Source organism: Herpailurus yagouaroundi, unplaced genomic scaffold, assembly GCF_014898765.1.
Source record: "Herpailurus yagouaroundi ecotype Mexico unplaced genomic scaffold, PumYag 250, whole genome shotgun sequence".
NCBI lineage: Eukaryota > Metazoa > Chordata > Mammalia > Carnivora > Felidae > Herpailurus > Herpailurus yagouaroundi.
Genome location: NW_024412467.1, coordinates 8,471,960 through 8,492,597, shown reverse-complemented (window position 1 = coordinate 8,492,597; position 20,638 = coordinate 8,471,960). Strand labels below are relative to the sequence as shown.

General features: G+C 43.3%; 1 protein-coding gene across 1 annotated transcript in view; it reads left to right on the top strand.

Moving 5' to 3' along the window:
* Positions 1 to 20,638, top strand: part of RNF144B (ring finger protein 144B) — a 184,220-nt gene that overhangs the window by 30,072 nt on the left and 133,510 nt on the right. The window lies entirely within an intron of this gene.

Genomic DNA, 20,638 nt, shown 5'->3' with positions numbered 1-20,638 from the left:
TAAATGCGAAGTGAAACAAGTGAGATACCATTTTCACCTCCTCACTTACTACAATTTTAAAATATTAGTGCTTCATTCAGTAAATATCTGTTCAAATTTTCTACATACAGGATCCGTATATACCCCTGGGAGTTGGAATCTGGAAGTGAACTGACAGCCTCTGTCCGTAAGTGTCCGCCTCTTGATTTCAGCTCAGGTCATGATCTCACAGTTTGTGGGTTGAACCCCGCATGAGATTCTCTCTCTCCCCCTCTCTCTGTGCCCCTCCCCCACTTGCTCTCTATCTCTCTCTCAAAATAAATTTAAAAAATAAACTTAAAAAAAAAAAAGAGGGGCGCCTGGGTGGCTCAGTTGGTTAAGTGGCCGACTTCGGCTCAGGTCATGATCTCGCGGTCCGTGAGTTCGAGCCCTGCGTCGGGCTCTGTGCTGACAGCTCAGAGCCTGGAGCCTATTTCAGATTCTGTGTCTCCCTCTCTCTGACCCTCCCCTGTTCATGCTCTGTCTCTCCCTGTCTCAGAAATAAGTAAACGTTAAAAAAAAAAAAAAAAAGAATTTGTAATTTTAGTGACCGTAAAGTCTGAGGTCAAATACCATTTAATTCACATTAATATAAGAGTCTTACATTATAGTTTTCCCCTTTAGTGTCTAGGATATCACTGAAGGCAGAACTGAGGACCATATGTGCAGAAGTCACTAGCACCTTGAAAGACATGGGGTAAGTGACTCTCCTAGGTTCCTTGGGAACAGTTAATTGCTTGGGTTTTCAGCTGGAGTCTGGGCTCCTCAATGTAGCTGCTATGCTGAAAATGCATAGCCTTGGCCACATGGCTGATGGGTTCAGAGGTCAAAGTGGAACCCAGTTCACACTCACTGGCTGGAAGCATGTTCTGTGTGGGCCAGCACTGTGCCCCATAATGTGGGGAGACAGGGAGTAGAACGAGGTACCTGGAGGTCCAGGGCAAAACATAGTGGAGACTTAAGAATGCAGGTAAAATGCAGTAATCCCTCTCCTTCAGTGTTTGTAAAGATTAAAGTGATAAAGTGATAAAGCACGGTGACTGATAAATAATAAGCTCTTGGTTAATGCTAGCTGTGTTTAGGGTAGCTTATTGTTCAAATCAGTACACTTCCAAATATGAAAGGGGGTGCTAAAATGATACATATTGTATAATTGATGTATATATTGTATGTAGTTTACAAGTTTTTTATATACTGACCAATAAATTAGTCTTATATGGATAGGCCTCTAGAGTAGTTCTATTTATAAACTTTTTAAAATGCAATTCTTTCCAAAAAATAAAAATAAATATTCAGGTGCAGTAAAGCAAAATAAAAAAATAAAACCTTCATATGATCTTATTTGAACATGAAAAATAAGTGGAATGATTATTTTTGTTACGTATTCACTTACTTAAACAGTTTTTTAGTCCTATCTGGCTTTGATGTGCAGGTCACTGGCATTTTTTGTGAAGAATGATCATTTTTTACTATGGACATACTATTTTTAATTATTCCTAATGTCTGCAATATTTCTTGAAGTACGTTGTTAATAAAGTTGAAAATTGTTGACAGCTTCATTTCACTCTTACCTGTAAACTATAACGTTTTTATTTAAGCAACATAATCTCTTGGGCACCTGGCTGGCTCAGTTGGAGGAGTGAGTGATTCTTGATCTTGGGGCTGTGGGTTCAAGTCCCATGTTGGGTATAGAGATTACTTAAAAACAATCTTAAAAAAACCCATAGTCTCTCTAGGAGAACTGAGTTATCTGGTAAAAACTAAGTGAATTCTACTAAATGGAGAGTGTTCCCATTTGTAAGATTTTTGTATTAAAATGTGTAAGTAATCAGATAAAATGTGATTTTTGATACTGATTTTTTGGCCTCCACTTGGAGTACGTTTTTTATTAAGTTTTTAATTTTAATCCTTATATAGTTAACCTACAGTGTTGTATTAGTTTCAACGTGTACAATACAGTGATTCAACAATTTGGTACATTAACTCAGGGCTCGTTGTAAGTGTACTCTTAATCCCGGTCACCTATTTTGCCCATCCCCCCCACCCACCTCTCTAGAGTCCCTTTTCTTGACAAATATTTCTAGAAGACAGAATCATCAAGTAAGTTGTGTGCAGATATGATTTCTTTTAATGTTTCCCCAAACTGAGATGCTATAAAATCGTATGAAATCATAGGCCCTCTTGGTTTTGTTCCATTCCAGTGGACATTATAAAAATTTCTCTCCACAAGTGGATTTATTCCAAAGAGCAATGATGGAGTTTTAACATAACATCTTGGCAATGATTTGAATGCTCATCATTTAATCTCTTCACTTATTTCTTTCCTGGGATTGAGAGGTTTCAGACTCTTTTTTTTTTTTAATTTTTTTTTAAACATTTTTTTATTTATTTCTGAGACAGGGAGAGACAGAGCATGAACAGGGGAGGGTCAGAGAGAGGGAGACACAGAATCCGAAACAGGCTCCAGGCTCTGAGCTGTCAGCACAGAGCCTGACATGAGGCTCCAACTCACAGACCGCGAGATCATGACCTGAGCTGAAGTCGGCTGCTTAACCGACTGAGCCACCCAGGCGCCCCTTGAGTCTTTTTTGTTTTTGGCCCGTTTTGTTCTTCAATAATTATAATTCTCCAAAAGCTTAAGAAGCCAAAGATTTTGGGTACTCCTTGAATTCTTTGATGAAAAGTTCTAGCTGATCTTGAACAAAGTGCACCCCGAAACTAGAGGGTTCATTTACAAAAAAAATTCAGTACCATCAGGAAATTGCAGATGGATTTACTGCCGAATTCCACTTGATGATAGCAGCAAGGAGAGAAGTCTCGTTACTGCTGTGGTGAAGTGTTTGTTTTCCCCCTGCTTTTACTGAGAGACGATCGACGTACATCACAGTATAAACTTAAAGTGTACAGCAGGAGGTTTGATTTGCCGTATGTTGTGAAATGATTACAGTAGTTCCAGCTAACATCCATCTTCTAATATAGGTACAATAAAAAGAAAGAAAAAAAAAAAGGAAAAACATGTCTCCTTTGATGAGAACACAATTTATTTTCTTATCTTCCGTATGCCATACAGCAGTTATGTTAGTCATCATGTTGTATGTTACATCCCCAGTACTTCTTTATCTTATAACTGGAAGTTTGTATCTTTGACCACTTCCCTCCATGTTTTGTTTTCCTCCTACCATCTGCCTCTGGTAACCACAGGTCTGATCTCTTTTTCTATGAGTTTCTTTCTTCCTCCCTCCCTCCCTCCCTCCCTCCCTCCCTCCCTCCCTCCCTCCTTTCCTTCCTTCCTTCCTTCCTTCCTTCCTTCCTTCCTTCCTTCCTTCCTTATTCTTTTCTCCTCTCCCTTCTCTTCCCCTCCTGCACTGACAGCGCAAAGCCTGCTTGGGACTCTCTCCCCCCCCCCCCCCCCCCCTTGGGCTCAAGCTCTTTCTCTCTTTCAATAAATAAATAAACATTAAAAAAATAAACATGAGGGGCGCCTGGGTGGCTCAGTCGGTTAAGCGTCCGACTTCAGCCCAGGTCATGATCTTGCAGTTTGTGAGTTCAAGCCCCACGTGGGGCTCTGTGCTGACAGCTCAGAGCCTGGAGCGTGCTTCGGATTCTGTGTCTCCCTCTCTCTCTCCCCCTCCCCCACTCACACTCTGTCTGTCTCTCTCTCTCTCTCAGAAATAAAAAATAATAAACATGAAGAATGGAATTGTACTGCAAATAATCCTTCCTTCCTTCCTTCCTTCCTTCCTTCCTTCCTTCCTTCCTTCCTTCCTTCCAAGATTCCACACTTAAGTGATATCATACAGTATTTGTCTTTCTCCGACTGACTTATTTCATTTAGCATAATGCTCTCAGGGTCTATACATGTTTTCACAAATGACAGGATTTCCTCATTTTTTATGGCTGAATGATATTCTCTTGTACATGTATACCACATCTTCTTTATTCATCCGTCATCTGATGGACACTTAGGTTGTTTCCCTGTCTTGGCTCTTGTAAATGACGCTGCTGTGAACATAGGGGTGCAGATATCTTTTCAAGTTAGCATTTTCATTTTCTTTGGTTATATTCTGGGAGGTGGAATTGCTGGATCATATGGTACTGTTTTTGTTTTTTGTTTTTTTAATTGGACAGCCACTTCATCACAAAAATTATGTAGTTTAATTACTCAGCATACTCAAAACTTGTAAATTTTGACAAATAGAGTTTCTATTTGCAACTTCTTTGGGTGAAATTATGACTTAGGTTTACAATGGTAGCCAATTCCAATCATAATTCTCCATATCTTAATTTTTTAAATGAGATAATTTAGTAAAATATTGATTTTACCATGGACAACATTCTCCACTAAAATTATTTATGTTATCATTTCAGAAACACTTTTATTTTTATTTTTTTTTATTTTTGAGAGAGCAAGCGTGAGTGGGGGAGGAAGAGAGAGGGGGACAGAGGATCCAAAGTGGATTCCACGCTGACAGCAGTGAGCCTGATGCGGGGCTCGAACTCACAAACTGCAGGATCATGACCTGAGCCACAGTCGGGCACTCAACCGACTTAGCCACTCAGGTGCCCCAAAAAACACTTTTATTTTTAAAAATTTTTTACATTTATTTATTTTTGATAGAGGTTGAGCACAAGTGGGGAAGGGGCAGAGAGAGAGACAGACACAGAATCTGAAGAAGGCTCTAGGCTCTGAGCTGTCAGCACAGAGCCCGACACGGGACTCGAACCCACAAACCGCAAGATCGTGACCTGAGCCGAAGTCGGACACTTAACCATCTGAGCCCCCCAGACACCCCAACACTTTTATTTTTTAATGTTGAACTTTTAACACAAATCTACAGGAAGATTCACAATGTCAGATGTTTCACCTTAAACACACTAAATTTCCAAAAGCTTTACTTAGATTCCATGATAAAAAATTCAAACCGTTAGAATTAATTGATCTTTCTAGGTGAAGCCACCCTGATGACACTGATAATAAAGTTAGCAACATTGAACTGTTGATAAAAATCTTCTGTTTTCACTATCAACACATTATAGCTTTTGCTTCATTTTTGTACATGAACACAAAAACTTGAAATAAAAGTGTTAGCATAGTTGGGGTGCCCAGGTGACTCAGTTGGTTAAGCATCTGACTTTGGTTCAAGTCATGATCTCGCACTTTGTGAGTTTGAACTCTGCATTGGGCTCTCTGCTGTCAGCACAAAGCCCCCTTCAGATCCTCTGTCCTCTCTCTCTGCCCCCTCTCCCACGCTTTCTCTCTCTCTCTCCCCCTCTCTCTCTCTCAAAAGTAAACACACAAAAAAATTATTGGCAAAGTCAATTTAGCAGAACATTCCCTGGATCTGTATGTTATGCAAGCACCTTTTATAGCTGTATGTGATAAATCATAAACTACAAGAACAAGGTTCTTAAGATGGCTACTAACTTTTGATGTCCAGTATAATGCTTCTTCAGATTTACGTTTTTGGGTTTTCACCCAGTTATTGATTGTACTTTGTCCCCATGCTGTGTGGGGTGTCCATGATGATATTTTGTTCAGTTTCTTTTTCTTCATCCCTTTTTTCTGCCAAGATTTTATTTAAATTCAAATTAACATATAGTGTACTATTGGTTTCAAGAGTAGAATTTAGTGATTCATCACTTACATGTAACACCCAGTGCTCAGCCCAACAAGTGCCCCCTTAATGCCCATCCCCCATCTAGCCCGTTCCCTCCACCCAAGACCCCTCCAGCAACCCTCAGTTTGTTCTCTGTATTTAAGAGTCCCTTATGGTTTGCTTCCCTCTCTGTCTTTATCTTATTTTATTTTTTCCTTCCCTTCCCCTATGTTCATCTGTTTTGTTTCTTAAACTCCACAAATGAGTGAAATCATTTGGTATTTGTCTTTCTCTAATGGACATATTTCGCTTAGCGTAATACTCTCTAGTTCCAACCACATCATTGCCAATGGCAAGATTTCATTCTTTTTTTTTTTAATTTTTTTTAGTGTTTATTTATTTTTGAGACAGAGAGAGAGACAGAGCATGAGTGGGGGAGGGGCAGAGAGAGAGGGAGACACAGAATCGGAAGCAGGCTCCAGGCTCTGAGCCATCAGCCCAGAGCCTGACGCGGGGCTCAAACTGACGAACCGTGAGATCGTGACCTGAATTGAAGTCGGACGCTCAACCGACTGAGCCACCCAGGCGCCCCAAGATTTCATTCTTTTTGATGGCTGAGTAATACTCCATTGTATGTATGTATATGTATACACACAGACACACAGACACACATACACACACACACCCCACATCTTCTTTATCCATTCATCCATTGATGGACATTTGGGCTCTTTCCAAATGTTTATAGCACTGCTATAAACATTGGGGTGCATGTGTCCCTTCAAAACAGCACACCTGTATCCCTTGGATAAATACCTAGTAGTGCAGTTGCTGGGTCGTAGGGTAGTTCTATTTTTAATTTTGGGGGGAACCTCCACACTGTTTTCCAGAGTGGCTGCACCAGCTTGCATTGCCACCAACAATGCAAAAGAGATCCTCTTTCTCCACATCCTCGACAACACCTGTTGTTGCCTGAGTTGTTAATTTTAGCCATTCTGACAGGTGTGAGGTGGTATCTCACTGTGGTTTTGATTTGTATTTCCCTGATGATGAGTGATGTATTTTTTTCATGTGTCTGTTAGCCATTTGTATGTCATCTTTGGAGAAATGTCTGTTCATGTCTTCTACCTGTTTCTTAACTCGATTATATATTTGGGGGTGTTAAGTTTGATAAGGTCTTCATAGATTTTGCATTCCAGCCCTTTATCCAATATGTCATTTGCAAATATCTTCTCCCATTCCGTAGGCTGCCTCTTAGTTGTGTTGATTGTTTCTTTTGCTGTGCAGAAGCTTTTTTATCTTTAAAATTTTTTTTTCAACGTTTATTTATTTTTGGGACAGAGAGAGACAGAGCATGAACGGGGGAGGGACAGAGAGAGGGAGACACAGAATCGGAAACAGGCTCCAGGCTCTGAGCCATCAGCCCAGAGCCCGACGCGGGGCTCGAACTCACGGACCGCGAGATCGTGACCTGGCTGAAGTCGGACGCTTAACCGACTGCGCCACCCAGGCGCCCCCAGAAGCTTTTTTATCTTGATGACGTTCCAGTAGTTCATGTTTGCTTTTGTGTTTCCTTTGCCTCTGGAGATGTGTCTAGTAAGAAGTTGCTCTGGCTAAGGTCACGGAGGTTGCTGCCTGTGTTCTCTTCTAGGATTTTGATAGTTTCCTGCTTCACATTTAGGCCTTTCACCCCTTTTGAGTTTATTTTTGTGTATGGTATAAGAAAATAGTCCAGTTTCATGCTTCTGCATGTCGCTGTCCGGTTTTCCTAACCCCATTTGTTGAAGAGACTGTCTTCTTTCCATTGGATATACTTTGCTGCTTTGTTGAAGATGAATTGACCATATAGTAGGTTCATTTCCGGCATCTCTATGCTGTTCCATTGATCTGTGTGTCTGTTTTTGTGCCGGTACCATACTGTTTCGAGTTTTGTGCAATTTCACATCCATCATTAACTTACTTGAGAATAAGAAACTTAACACTTAATATTTTACTAAATATAAGCTTCCGTTTTTGAGCTTAATGCTTCTCAAAGAGGTGGTTGCAACATAAAGCATCACCAAACAAGAACACAATTACTTGTAGACCTGCATCACCTAAGAAATGACCACATCGTCACGGCAGGAGCGTCCAGATTGGTCTCTGTGCTCTAAGGCAGCGTGCTCGTCCTCTTTTTCCTGCAAGCATCTCACATACCCGTAAACCGTAATTTCCCACCTTCACGCGGGCCCCGCCAGCCGTGCCCCCTGGCAGTTCATGCGTCTTGCACACGTCAGCGTGGGCATGTCACACCCGCCTGCCAGACCCAAACGGCACGGGAAGGCAGTGATCACACTTCTCTTGCTGCTGCCAGAGACCAGCCGGGTCAGCGGTCCCCGGCCACTCCATTTTGAATGTGTTTTCTTTTGTGAGCAAATGCCCCGTGTTCTGAAAAGGAAGTGTTTGTTCCGCTGTGTTTGGGAGAGATCGGGGAAAATGGAGATGGGTCATTGCTGGTCTAACCACATGTCAGAGTGACCTCTCTGTTCGCTGCTGGTCTCAGGCAGCTCGGGGTGCTACAACGCAATCCCCTAGACCTGGTGGCTTAAACAATAAAAAACGTATTTCTCACAGTTCTAAAGACTGGGAAGTCCGAAACCACGGTGCCAGCAGATTCCGCATCTGGTGAGAGCTCATCTTCTGGTTTGCAGATGGCCATCTTCTCGTGATGTCCTCGCATGGCCTTTCCTTGATGTGTGGAAGCAGGGAGAAGGAGAGGGGGTGAGGGGAGAGCCGGAGCGTGCTCTGATCTCCTTCTGTAAGGGCACTAATCCCATCGTGAGGGCTCTACTCTCATGACCTCATCTAAACCTGATTCCCTCCCTCAAGGTCCACCTCCAGATACCATCACACTGGGGATTAGGACTTCAACATAAGACTTTTGGGAGGACACAAACATTCGGTTCAAAGCAATACTCGTGTGCCTCACACAGTACCGGCCAAGACCATGAGGAAGCTTGGAAATATAAAGTTGAGGGCTACTCAGCCAATTTCAGCTTCTTTTAATGTGGCTATTAGTAGTAATTCTCCATTAAAGTGAAAATATCCAAACAGGATGGCAGGATAATAAATAGGCCTAAACCAGGAACCCCTCTCCCACCCCTTCCCAAAAAGGGACCCTAGGCGTTAAATTAGGTAGATTGGCATCTTATCTGAAAAGAAATTTTTACACAGGAACACTAGAGGGCGCTTTAGACTAATTAAGAATCCTGCTTTAATTTACACAAGGAAGCAGCACTCTTCCAGAATGAGGTTATATATTTCAGTAGTGAATGATGTGTAAAAACTTAGGTAAATCAATATGAGGCAGTTTTGATATTCCAAAAACATAAAAAAACTCATTACAAACGTTATGGTATGTTTTCTCCCTTCCCTGGATGCTGGTGGTTGTGCATAGGATTTTTGTTTTACTTCAGAATATTCTTTTTTTTTTTTTTTTTTCCTCCAGAATGTTCTTTAAAAGAAAATCAAGGTTACAGATAGGGTTGCAGTTTGCCCTCATGAACTGAGAGTTTGTTTTTTCTTGGGGCGGGGTAGGAAAGGAAGTGGTACATAGCTATTGAAAACAGCTATAGCATTGTCCTTCTTTATGGATGAACCTAATGTGACTGAGATACACGGGGCACCCATTGTTCTAATCATAAGTGTTGATAAGTGAGGGTGGATTATTAAGGCAAATCCTGTGGTCTTCAGGGAAGCAGTGAAAACAGAAAACATTTGACCTGACATCTGGTCTCGAGCCTGGGGGTCTGTCCCCATGTCTGTGACTTTGGGCAAATTTTACAATCTTTCTGGGTCTGTTTCTTAGTAAAGTGATGGGCTTGAACTAAATAACTCCAAAGCCTCTTTCTTTCTTCCTTTTTAAAATTTTATTTAATGATTAAAAAAATGTTTTCTTTTTTATTTGAGAGAGAAATGGTGCACAAGTGGGAGGGGGGAGAGAGAGAGGGAGACAGAGAGAGAGAGAGAAAGAGAGAGAGAGAGAGAGAGAGAGAGAGAGAGAGAGAGAGAGAATCCCAAGCAGGCTCTGTGCTGTCAGCACAGAACCCAATGTGGGGCTCAAACTCCTAAACCTTAAGATCATGACCTGAATCGAAACCAAGAGTCAGATGCTTTATTGACTGAGCCAACCAGGTGCCAGATGGATCCTCTGTCCCCTTATCTTTCTGCCCCTCCCAGCTTGTTCTCTCTCTAATAAATAATACAAAATTTAAGAAAGTTAAAACATGTTGAATGGTGTCCTCTTTGCATGGAAAGATGAAATGTTAGCAATGTGCATCTCTGTTGGCAGGAAAATAATTTGGTGGGTGGAGTAGTACCACTCCTGTCTTATACGGAAAGAAAAAAGTGACCCCTAGCATGTTTCTAAATTTGTACAATTGTCAGTAATCTTTTGCATGTGTTGGTGTGTGTCTGTGGGCTCATGCTTCACGTTTACGGTCATTTACCATCAGTAACTCCTGGATGATGACTCGTTTTAGATCTTCAAAGTTTCCCTACTTTTCATGGTTCTGGGATGGTGAATGCAAAATTAAGGAGATCCCAAAGGGAACTCGCATCGCTGGACAATTTCTTGATGACTCGTAATGTGTGAACGCCTTGGGAGCAAAAGCAGAGTGGGGGAGGAAAGGACAGAGAGGCTGAACCAGAGAGAGGGGCGAGGCGGGGCCATGGTGGTGTCCCTCCACAGACCTGGGGCAGGTAGGTGAATAAGTGGCGGACTGTTTGGGGAGGCCACCAGAGGAAGCTGACGAGGTCAGTGTCAGGAAGCCTCAGCCCATCCGTTCATCAGCCCTGTCTGGAGCACCTGGTTTGTGCCCGGTGCTGCGAACAGGGGAATGAATGGGGAAGTTTCTTCCCTCAAGCACATTAAGGAATAGTGGGTAGAACAGGCATACAAATCAACCACGATGAAAATCAGAAATGCTAAGAGGATGCCGTGGGAACCCCGGGAGTTTGGGCTATGAGCAGGAGAAGACCTCACCGAAGAGGTCATGCCTGATGTCTTCCAAGGAAAGACAGGTACCCCAGATGGACAGCAGTCTTTCCCAAGTGTGAGTGGAGGCAGCCTGAGCCCCTTTGTGCAGGGTGGCCGAGGGAAGGGTACACGTTAAGGAATGGCTGAAGTGCCTGTCGGGGACAAAGCTCTTAGTTCTTCTAACATTTCATAGTCTGATGAACATGCTGGCTTCAGTTCAAGCTATGCCTTCTTTCTATTTTTTAAAATATATTTTAAAAAATTTTTGGTAGGCTGTATACCCAAAGTGGGGCTTGAGCTCACAACCCTGACATCAAGAGTCGCATGCTTTACTGACGGAGCCAGCCAGGTGCCCCTCCACTGTCATGTTTAATAGGATCATTTTTGTCCAAACTGTATGCAGAAAAGGGAATTTCGAAGCTCACAGAACTGGGAAGTGTAATGGGGTGGAGACAGAAATAGCTGGGCCAGAGTTTCAAATGTTGCCACAGAACACTTCCTCTGTGGCCCTCATCTCCACTCACCTCTGCTTATGGTTTTGGATCCTACAGGGTTTTTTTTTTTTTTTTTTTTTTTTTTAACAGTGGAGCCCAAGTTTTTATTGGTGATCAGCAGATACTGCTTTATTGCATGGTACATCTCTTCTGATGGTTTGTCTTTTTTTTTTTTTTTTAAATTTACATCTAAATTTGTTAGCATAGAGTGCAACAATAATTTCAGGAGTAGATTCCTTAGTGCCCCTTACCCATTTAGCCCAGCCCCCCTCCCACAACCCCTCCGGTAGCCCTCAGTTTGTTCTCCATATTTATGAGTCTCTTCTGTTTTGTCCCCTCCCTGTTTTTATATTATTTTTGTTTCCCTTCCCTTATCTTCTTTATCCATTCATCCATTGATGGACATTTGGGCTCTTTGCATACTTTGGCTATTGTTGATAGTGCTGCTCTAAACACGCGGGTGCATGTGTCCCTTTGAAACAGCACAATAGGGTTTTTTTTCTTTAATTAAAAATTTGTTTTTGAATTTTACTTTAGAGCACAAGTGGAGGGAGGGGAGCAGAGGGGGAGATAGAGACTCTCAAGCAGGCCCCACACCCAGCATGGAGACCGACGTGGGGCTCAAGCCCATGAACCGTCAGATCACGACCTGAGCTGAACTCAAGAGTCGGACGCTTAAGGGACTGAGCCACCCAGGCACCACTCACCCCCCCAATTAATTTAAAAATAAGGGTCTTTCTGGAGAACTTAGAGAAGTGGCCGAGTTCAGTTAAATAAGATGGGCCAGATGGCTGGCTGAAGTTTTGGCCACGACAGTACCAGTGATGAAAACACCTTAGAGAAATGGATTCAGTGTCAGTTCATCCTCTTTCATCCTGTTCCTCTACTTTTGTAGAAGAGAAAGGTGTTTGATGTTGGGAATAAAACTTGTCACGCGTCAGCAATGAGCAATGGGAATTGAGGGTGAGAAAGTGATTCAGATAACCGGAACAGTGACTTACTTTGGTTGATGTGTGCTAGGTATTCTTCCTCATCCTTTTATGTGTAGCACATTTAATGATCACAGTGCCGTGACATAGCCAAGATTATCATCTCCACTGCACGGATGGGGAAACTGAGGCTCCGGGAGTTGAGGAGACTGCCCAGGGTCACATGTTTAGTGCCTAGGAGCTTATCTTTGGACATGTTGTCTTAACCATTACAGCTACATAGCGTAGTAATTAGTGAGTAATGTCTCACAAGCGATTAAATACTGTGTTACAAAGATAACAAGCACATGGTAAAGAAGGAAAGAGGAAAACTCACTTCTTACTTTTTCTCAGCACCTAGCCCAATTTTTTTTGAGTTAGTTTATTTTGAGCAAGCAAGAGAGACAGAGAGCGTGTGTGCACGTGAGTTGGGGAGGGGCAGAGAGGGAGGGAGAGAGAATCCCAAGCAGGTTCCATGCTGTTAGCACAGAGCCTGTTGTGGGGCTTGATCTCACGAAACTGTGAGATCATGACTTGAGCCAAAACCAAGAGTTGGATGCTTAGTCAGCTGAGTTACCCAGGCGCCCCTAGCCCAAGGGAGTCCCAACCCTGACCCCCAAGTCTAGTGGAGTACACTCAGGGTTGAGGATGGGTTTTCCTGGGTCCCGTCAAGGTTTACCTGAAAACGTGAATGTGGGTTTCAGGTTACCCACTAACTTAGTCCTCGGGAATTTGGCTCAGGGTTGGGATCAAGGAGCATGGGGAACCAGAATGGGGTCCACTGCACTGCACATAGGAGACACTGCTTGAACTCCTGGCACAGCTCTGCCCTGACACCAAGTCAGGAAACAGTAGAGCCTCTCTGCATCTCTCTGTGTGTTGTTCTGCAGCCCAACCTCCTTGGATTGACAAATGTGACCACCCCTAGTGGAGCCAGAGAAGACAAATGGACTGACACTGGTTTCAGTGAGGGATGGGTGAGGTGGGCAGTGGGGGGAGGTATGTGTGAGGTTGTCTTGTCTCCCTTTGTTAATCTTTTTCCTTTTTTTGTTCTAAATTTTTGGTGTGATTAGGTATGCGTAACATCAGATTGACCATTTTTAAGTGCAAAATTTGATGGCATTAGGTATATTCACCATTTCCAGACCTTTAAAAACATTTAATTTAATTTTTTTTTTATTTTAGAGAGAGAGAGAGTGGGTGGAGGGGCAGGGGAGGGGAAGAGAGAGAATCTTAAGCAGGCTTCATACTCAGTGCAGAGCCCAACGTGGGGCTCGATCCCATGAACCGTGAGCCCAAACCAAGAGTTGGACGCTTAACCGACTGATCCACCCAGGTGCCCCTATTTCCAGAACTTTTCAATCATCCCAAATAGAAACTCCTCATCCCCTCTTCTCCCCAGCCCCTGGTAGAAACTTCTGTTCTACTTTCTCATGGATTTGCCTGTTTCGGGTACCTCGCAGAGGTGGGACCATACCATATTTGCCCTTTTGCATTTGGCTTCTTACATTTAGCGTCATGTGCTCAAGGTTCATCCTTGTGGAAGGGTGTGTCAGAACTGCATTTCTTTGTTACAAGTAGAAGCCTGACAAGGAGGTGGCATGAGGGGGTCTGAGCTTGCCCACCCTGGGTGGCCGTGGGAGACAGCAGAGCAAAGGGGCACTTGCCCTTCACGAAGTTCCAAGCCCTCGTCCGGTGCTTCCTCGCCATGTCCTGAGGCCAGCAAGTGGTGTGATTGATCCGGCATCAGGGACATAAGTCGCACCCCCGCCTGTCCCCCAAATCCTTCTCTTTACTGCCTAGAAGCCAGAGTCCAGCAGATTGACTCAATTTGACCGAGAGAGAGAGAGAGCTGGCAGTCAAGGTGGGGAAAACCGATGCAGAGCAGCGTCACCCCCACTGAAGTCTGCAGAGGGGAGTTGGTGGGGAGAAGAGTAAGACCGACGTTGGGGAGCATGTGGATGGCAGCTTCGTTCCCGCACCATCAAAGCCCTGGGCCCCTGGAGGGAAGGAAGGTAGAGAAGAGGAACCTGGACTTGGGAAGAACAAGCCTTACTCTTGCTAGTCTTAACCAGGACCAGATGGGACACGGCCCCGTCCCCTCGGTAGCTGTCACGCAAAGCAGCAGATGTCCCTGGGCCACCTGGAGTCCTGAAAGGGCCCAGGAAGAGCTGGAGTTTTCAGCCTCCCTCCCTCCTCCTCAGACTCTCTGGTGATGGAGACATGGAAGAATTTCCAAGGCTGGCTCTGGGTCACGGGCAATGCAGAACAGAAGGTCTTTGTGGGGACGTTGACGTTCTGTTCAGCTGTACTCACATGCTCACTGCCGGCTCGAAATTTCTACAGCCGTGACTTTGAAAAGGCTCCTGCAGAGGTTACATACTTGGACAGTTTTTTTTTTTTAATGTTTATTTATTTTTGAGAGACAGAGTGCAAGCTGGGGAGGGGCAGAGAGAGAGAAGGAGACACAGAATCCGAAGCAGGCTCCAGGCTCTGAGCTGTCAGCACAGAGCCCGATGCGGGTCTCGAACTCACAAACTATGAAATCATGACCTGAGCCGGAGTCGGACACTCAACCGACTAGGCCACTCAGGCACCCCTCCGTACTTGGACACTCTTGTAGGAGTGGGGGACCTCCTCTCCCCTCGGTGTGGTTCTTTCTTAGCTTTTTAGCACTGGGTTGGCAAGTGAAAAGGTAGCCAGCATTGACTGAGGGATGTGGGGAGACAGGAAGGAGGTTTCTAGGTCTGTGTCGCTGACCTAATTCTGCATTATGTTTTCATTGAATGAGCTGATTATTTTTATATCATTTCCTGGTAAGTGAATTACCTTCACCGCTTTCAGTTTTTCCATGTCCCAACTTCCAGTTCCTTACCACATTTTATATGCACTTGAAAATCACCTCCTTAAGCTCTTTCTCATTCTTTTTAACCCTGCAGGACCAATAGTCCCTGTACATTTTTGAACAGCAGAATTGCTGTTCCTATTACAAACACCCTGGTCTTACCCGTAATTTGTATGAGGCATAAGTTACTATTTATTGTCAAGGCTTTGGAAGAACTGTGTTCTTGGGGTAGCGTTTTAGTATTTAGTGTACCAATGGAATCTTCCTTGAGTGATTAAGTATGTGTCACTAGAGCCTTCCTTTCACTGGTTTCTTGTTAAACAAGTTAGTTGTTCCCTTAAGTTGTATTCACCGTGTACTGTAATTATTGGCATTGCTTTTGTGTTTCGATTTTTAAAAAAAAATTTTTTTTAGTGTTTATTTTTGAGAGAGAGAGAGAAAGAGACAGAGCCCGAGCAGGGGAGGGGCAGAGAGAGAGAGAGAGGGAGACACAGAATCCGAAGCAGGCTCCAGGCTCTGAGCTGTCACCACAGAGCCCGACGAGGGGCTCAAACTCCTGAAACATGAGATCACGACCTGAGCCGAAGTCGGACGCTCAACAGACTGAGCCACCCAGGCACCCCTTGTGTCTTGATTTTGATGAGAACATGAAAACAAATCACTTTAAAAAATATATGTTCTCTTCATATTTTGAAACAATGATTTGTTTTTATTTATTTATTTTGAGAGACAGAGCGAGTGGGGGAGGGGCAGAGAAGGTGAGAGAGAGTCCCAAGCAGGCTCTGTGCTGACAGCACAGCAGAGTGTGACTCCAGCCTGGAAACCATGAACCGTGAGATCGTGACCTGAGCCGAAGTCAAGAATTGGGCTCTTAACCAGCTGGGCCACCCAGGTGCCCCTGAAACAGTGACTCTTGTGTTATCTTGACTTTAGTTTGAGTATTGGAGAGATGTTCTAAGTTTGAATTCAAACTCACGGGCATCAGGACTTTCTTGTTTCTAAAACTTGCTCAGGTATGCCCAATTTCTGCTGGTATGACCTGCGAGAAAGACTCTCATGTTATGTGTATGTGATTTTTGTACCCTCCACCTTGCTCCTTTGTAAACTTGCGATTCTTTTCAGACCGAAAAACTTAGTGGAGATAGTAATTGGATTAAGCATGGCTTTTAAAAATGTTTAATAAGGAAGACATCGTTTAATAATTATTTGAAAAGGTCAGGACATTTAAAAAAGATGACTCTTAAATCAGTCTTAAGAATTCCTCCCTGTTACATGTCCTGTGACTGTGATTGGTTTATGTGTGTGAAACCTCTGTTGAATGTAAATCACTTCATTTCATAACACTCTAAGGAACAATTGTCCTTCTCCCGTAAAGAGGGTAAATTTATTTTGCAATGAGTGATAACATTTACATCTGGTAAGAAATGTAATTTTAAAACTAATGACAGGTTCGCATATTAAATGTGCAATATAGTATTTATGTTTTCTCTTCCTGTTGGCAAAGAGAAAAATGGCATTAGTGGAGAAAGCAGAGAAAAGCTTTCAGGTCTCTGTCCTTCACTCTGTTTCCCTCTGCTGGAACTCCATTAACTGGTTTGCAGTAGCTTTGACTAATTTAGTTTAAAATCAGATTAAATTCTTGTGCACCCAAATCCTTAATTTAGACTGTTCTGAACTTTAAAAAGAATTCTTAGCCATTTTTTTTTTCTCCAACCACAATTTGAGATACTTTCCTTAAAAAGCAAGGAAGTTGTGCCACCTTCCCAGATCCCAGACTTAGTTGTTTAGGGGCCATTTCTGATGGTGGGAGAAATGAAGTGGCCCGCCATATACAATTTCCTTTTATCCACGGTGGAGAGAAGCAGGGCTGGGACCTGAGGGCTGAGTCTCAGTCAACATAGAGGAAGAGTTGGCAAGAGCGGGATCCGCCATCTTTGATATGAGCATTTCCTTGGATCTTGGCTTTTATATGGTCTCTTCCTCCTACCCCATTTCCTCCCCATTTTTTCTTTATACAAACTTTTTTTCTTTAATTTGGTAATGTTTGGGTGCACTCTGAACTTTGGAGAGACATTTTCTTTGGGTTCAGTCCGTTGGGCCCATTCAGTTCTCTGTTTTCATACTGCGTTCATCAGAAAAACCTGAAGTAGAGTGAAGCACGGAAAAGGATTAAATTATCTCAGGTTCCTTCTTGAGTCATTTCAGCTGTAGTTTCTCTTCCTTTCGCTGCTTAGAGAACTTTGGGTGGGACTCGATGTGGGACTCCCCAAGCCACGAAATCTCTACTGCGATTCCAAGTCCTGTAAACCAGACAACTTCCCCATTGAATTCTAGCATTTGCCTTATCGAAGGAGGGGCTCTGGCTTAAGCAGTCATGAGAAGGAATCAGCTCCAGTCCCACAGCATGGCAAACAGAGAACAAAACCATGTCATGTTATTAGATAAAGAAACAAGGGCCTCTAAGCCCTGCTCTTCATCACCTTCCCTGATCCTCGAGAGGACAAGCTCCCGTTCCTTTGTGTTTCCATTGTACAAGAGCCACTATTCTGTTGTCATCATTTTTTGTTGTTAATTTTTTTTACATTTATTTATTTTTGATAGAGAGAGACAGAGCGCAAGTGGGGGAGGGGCAGAGAGAGAAGGAGACACAGAATCCGAAGCAGGCTCCAGGCTCCGAGCTGTCAGCACAGAGCCCGACGTGGGGCTCGAACTCACAAATCGCGAGATCATGACCTGAGCAGAAGCCGGACGCCCAACTGACTGAGCCACTCAGGCGCTTGTCTGTTGTCATCTTTATCTCAGGGTTCCTACGGTCTCCCCTTTTGGGCAGTGAACATTTTAAACAGGGATTGTTTCATTCATATTTAGCCCCCGGCCCAGCCCCCCTACTATCTAGCACAGGACCTGCACAGAGGTAACTGTTACTCAGGTTCAATGGATTGAATGTCATTAAATCAAATACCTGTCTAGGAAACAGGGCCATGCAAAAATACTTGGGGCTCACAAGACTGCTACCTAAGTCTGTGAGGTGTCTTCTTTTACAGTCTTGCTTTTGATTCTAGGATCCCAGTCTTAGCTTAGCACCTCACATTTGATGGCACTCAGGTCTACGAGTGTGAGAGCAGACAGACAGTGTGGCATGATCCAGCTGCCAGCAGATGTCAGGTTTCTTGAAGCTTTACAGTAGATTGGGTCTTCTTTAGGATAGGGGCAGTCATACAGGTCAGTCTACTGGAATTAAGAAAAGATGGCCAGTGTGATAATAGGGAGTAAAGAGTCCAGTACAAGCTCAGGAACTGTGTTCCTGAGGATACTATCTGAAAGGATTGAATGCATCGTCTATATAATTAGAAAAGAATAAAAAGACCAACTAAAAGTTGGTCTGCTTTTTAATATCCGCATGTAATGGCAATTCTAAATGTCAGTGATAAAATATACTTTCCTGACAAAGCTCTTTTATTAGCCTAAGTTCTTCTTTCTAAATTTTTTGAAATTTATTTATGAGAGAGAGAGAGCAAGAGAGACAAAGAGAGACAGAGGGTGAGGGGGAAGGGGCAGGAGAGAGGGAGACCAAATTTGAAGCAGGTGTGGGGCTCGAACTCAGGAGCCGCAAGATCATGATCTGAGCTGAAGTCAGATGCTCAACCAACTGAGCCACCAGGCGCCCCCGTGGGCCTAAGTTCTAAACAATTACTGTGGTTATCATTGAATTTGAATAATATTTATGTAAATTGAAAATTAGTATATTTGTATTATTTTTTTAATAAACATTGTTTCTATATAGAAGTTAATTTGGAGAACTCCTACTTAAACACTGAGCTACCTGCATCCCGCATCACTTTTGTTTTTTGAAGATTTTTTTTAATGTTTATTTATTTTGAGAGAGAGAGAGAGAGAGAGCGCGCGCGCGCGCGCGCACAAGTGGGGGAGGGGCATAGAGAGGGAGAGACAGAGTCCCAAGCAGGCTCCATGCTGTCAGTGCAGAGCCCCCTGTGGGCCTCAAACTCACAAAACATGAGATCATGACCTGAGCCGAGATCAACAGTTGGATGCTTAACTGACTATGCCACCCAGGTGCCCCTGGACACTTCATTTTTATTGAAATTAGCTTGTTTGGTTGCTGTAATATTATGCATAGGTAAATTAATATTCATTATTTTTCATATATAAAGATAGACGTATGTATAAATATAAGCTTTTCCCTTTTTATTCCAAACTACATTAAAATAATTAAAGGGCATTGGTCCATTACTTTTCTCCCTTATCTTTCTTTTCCTTTTTATTCTTTATTTTTGGGGGGCATGATTACACACATTGAGTGAAGTACAATAAGAGTGTTCCTGCCTATGCTTCTTTTCTGGCCATCACTTTTATTTGCTTCCTTTCGCAATTATTACTGAAAATAGTTTTGTCGTATAGAGTAAGGTGGTGTTGGGTGATTTACTCCTGGTCAAATCTGCTAGGTATGTCATTGCTTCTGGGATAATTTTCCACCTAAACTTTACCATCTCTGATAAGAATTTACTTTGTACTTCGTTAAATAAGCATGTCTTGCTTCTGTATAACAATACTTTCTTGAAAAGCCCGTATGAAATCACAATCTTTGGGAAACTGAGATATTAAACATCGGTTCTTTCAAATGTACATGTTATCCATTTTTTTCCCAGCATGCTTCTATACCCCATTTACATGTTTTCATTTTTTACTCTTAAAGACAAAGCGGGAAGCAGCTCTGAAGGAATATTCTGTGTTCTGAGCAAAAACGTTAGATGCTTTTCTCACCCACCCTACTTCTCGCTCTGACTAAGAGAGACAGCTCCTCCTCCCAGCCCTGAAACAACTTTGCGTCAGCCTCATGGGTCCTCTCTGGGCTTAAAGACTCTGCTTCCCTTAACCCTGAAGTCACAGGCCATCCATCATCTTACCCAGCTTGAACCAAAACAGCAAGAAGTTCCCTCCCAAAGACAGTCCATGAACTATTCCGGCCAAAGAGGAAGACATTCCCGGTTTCCCTGATGGAGTCTGGGGACATGGTAGATGGAATCATATCTGGCCACAGGCACATAATATGCGCTTGAATATATTGCTGAAATGAATGAGCTCCTCAGACTTAATGTTAAAACTCAACCAGGAACTTCTGAATGTTCCTTAACTAATCCTTAAGGATCAGCAGCAACTTCTGTGGGTCTCTTCACATCCATAGCCTTGGATATATTCACTTGTGAGTTTCCCCAAATGTACTCACAGAAGAGTTCTTTTCATAGAATGGCTTGGACCAAACCTCTCCGTAATTCATTCTGTTAATTCAAATACGAAAAAGACACCTATGATGGGGTGGCTTGCCATCTGGAAATCGTGGTCGTGCTGTTGGAGGCCAGCCAGCTCCCCAAAACTTTAAATTTCCCTGCTTTCTTTGGCACAGACGAAACCTCCCTGTCCTGTGGCGTCTTCTTACAGGTCTACTTTCTGTTGGATGACGGCAGTTGTTGGTCAGATACACTCACCTGAGTGAATGCATTAGCCAGAGAGTGTATCATTGCCTCAGATAAAAACGAAGACATTTTCTGGAGATGTTTGAGGAGCACAAAGTCGTAAGTTTCAGGCTAGTGGGGGAGACAAGTCATATGATGTTTCTGGAGAGGAGAAGGAACTCTGGCTTCAGCATCAGAAAGAGCAGGGTAGGGGCGCCTGGGTGGCGC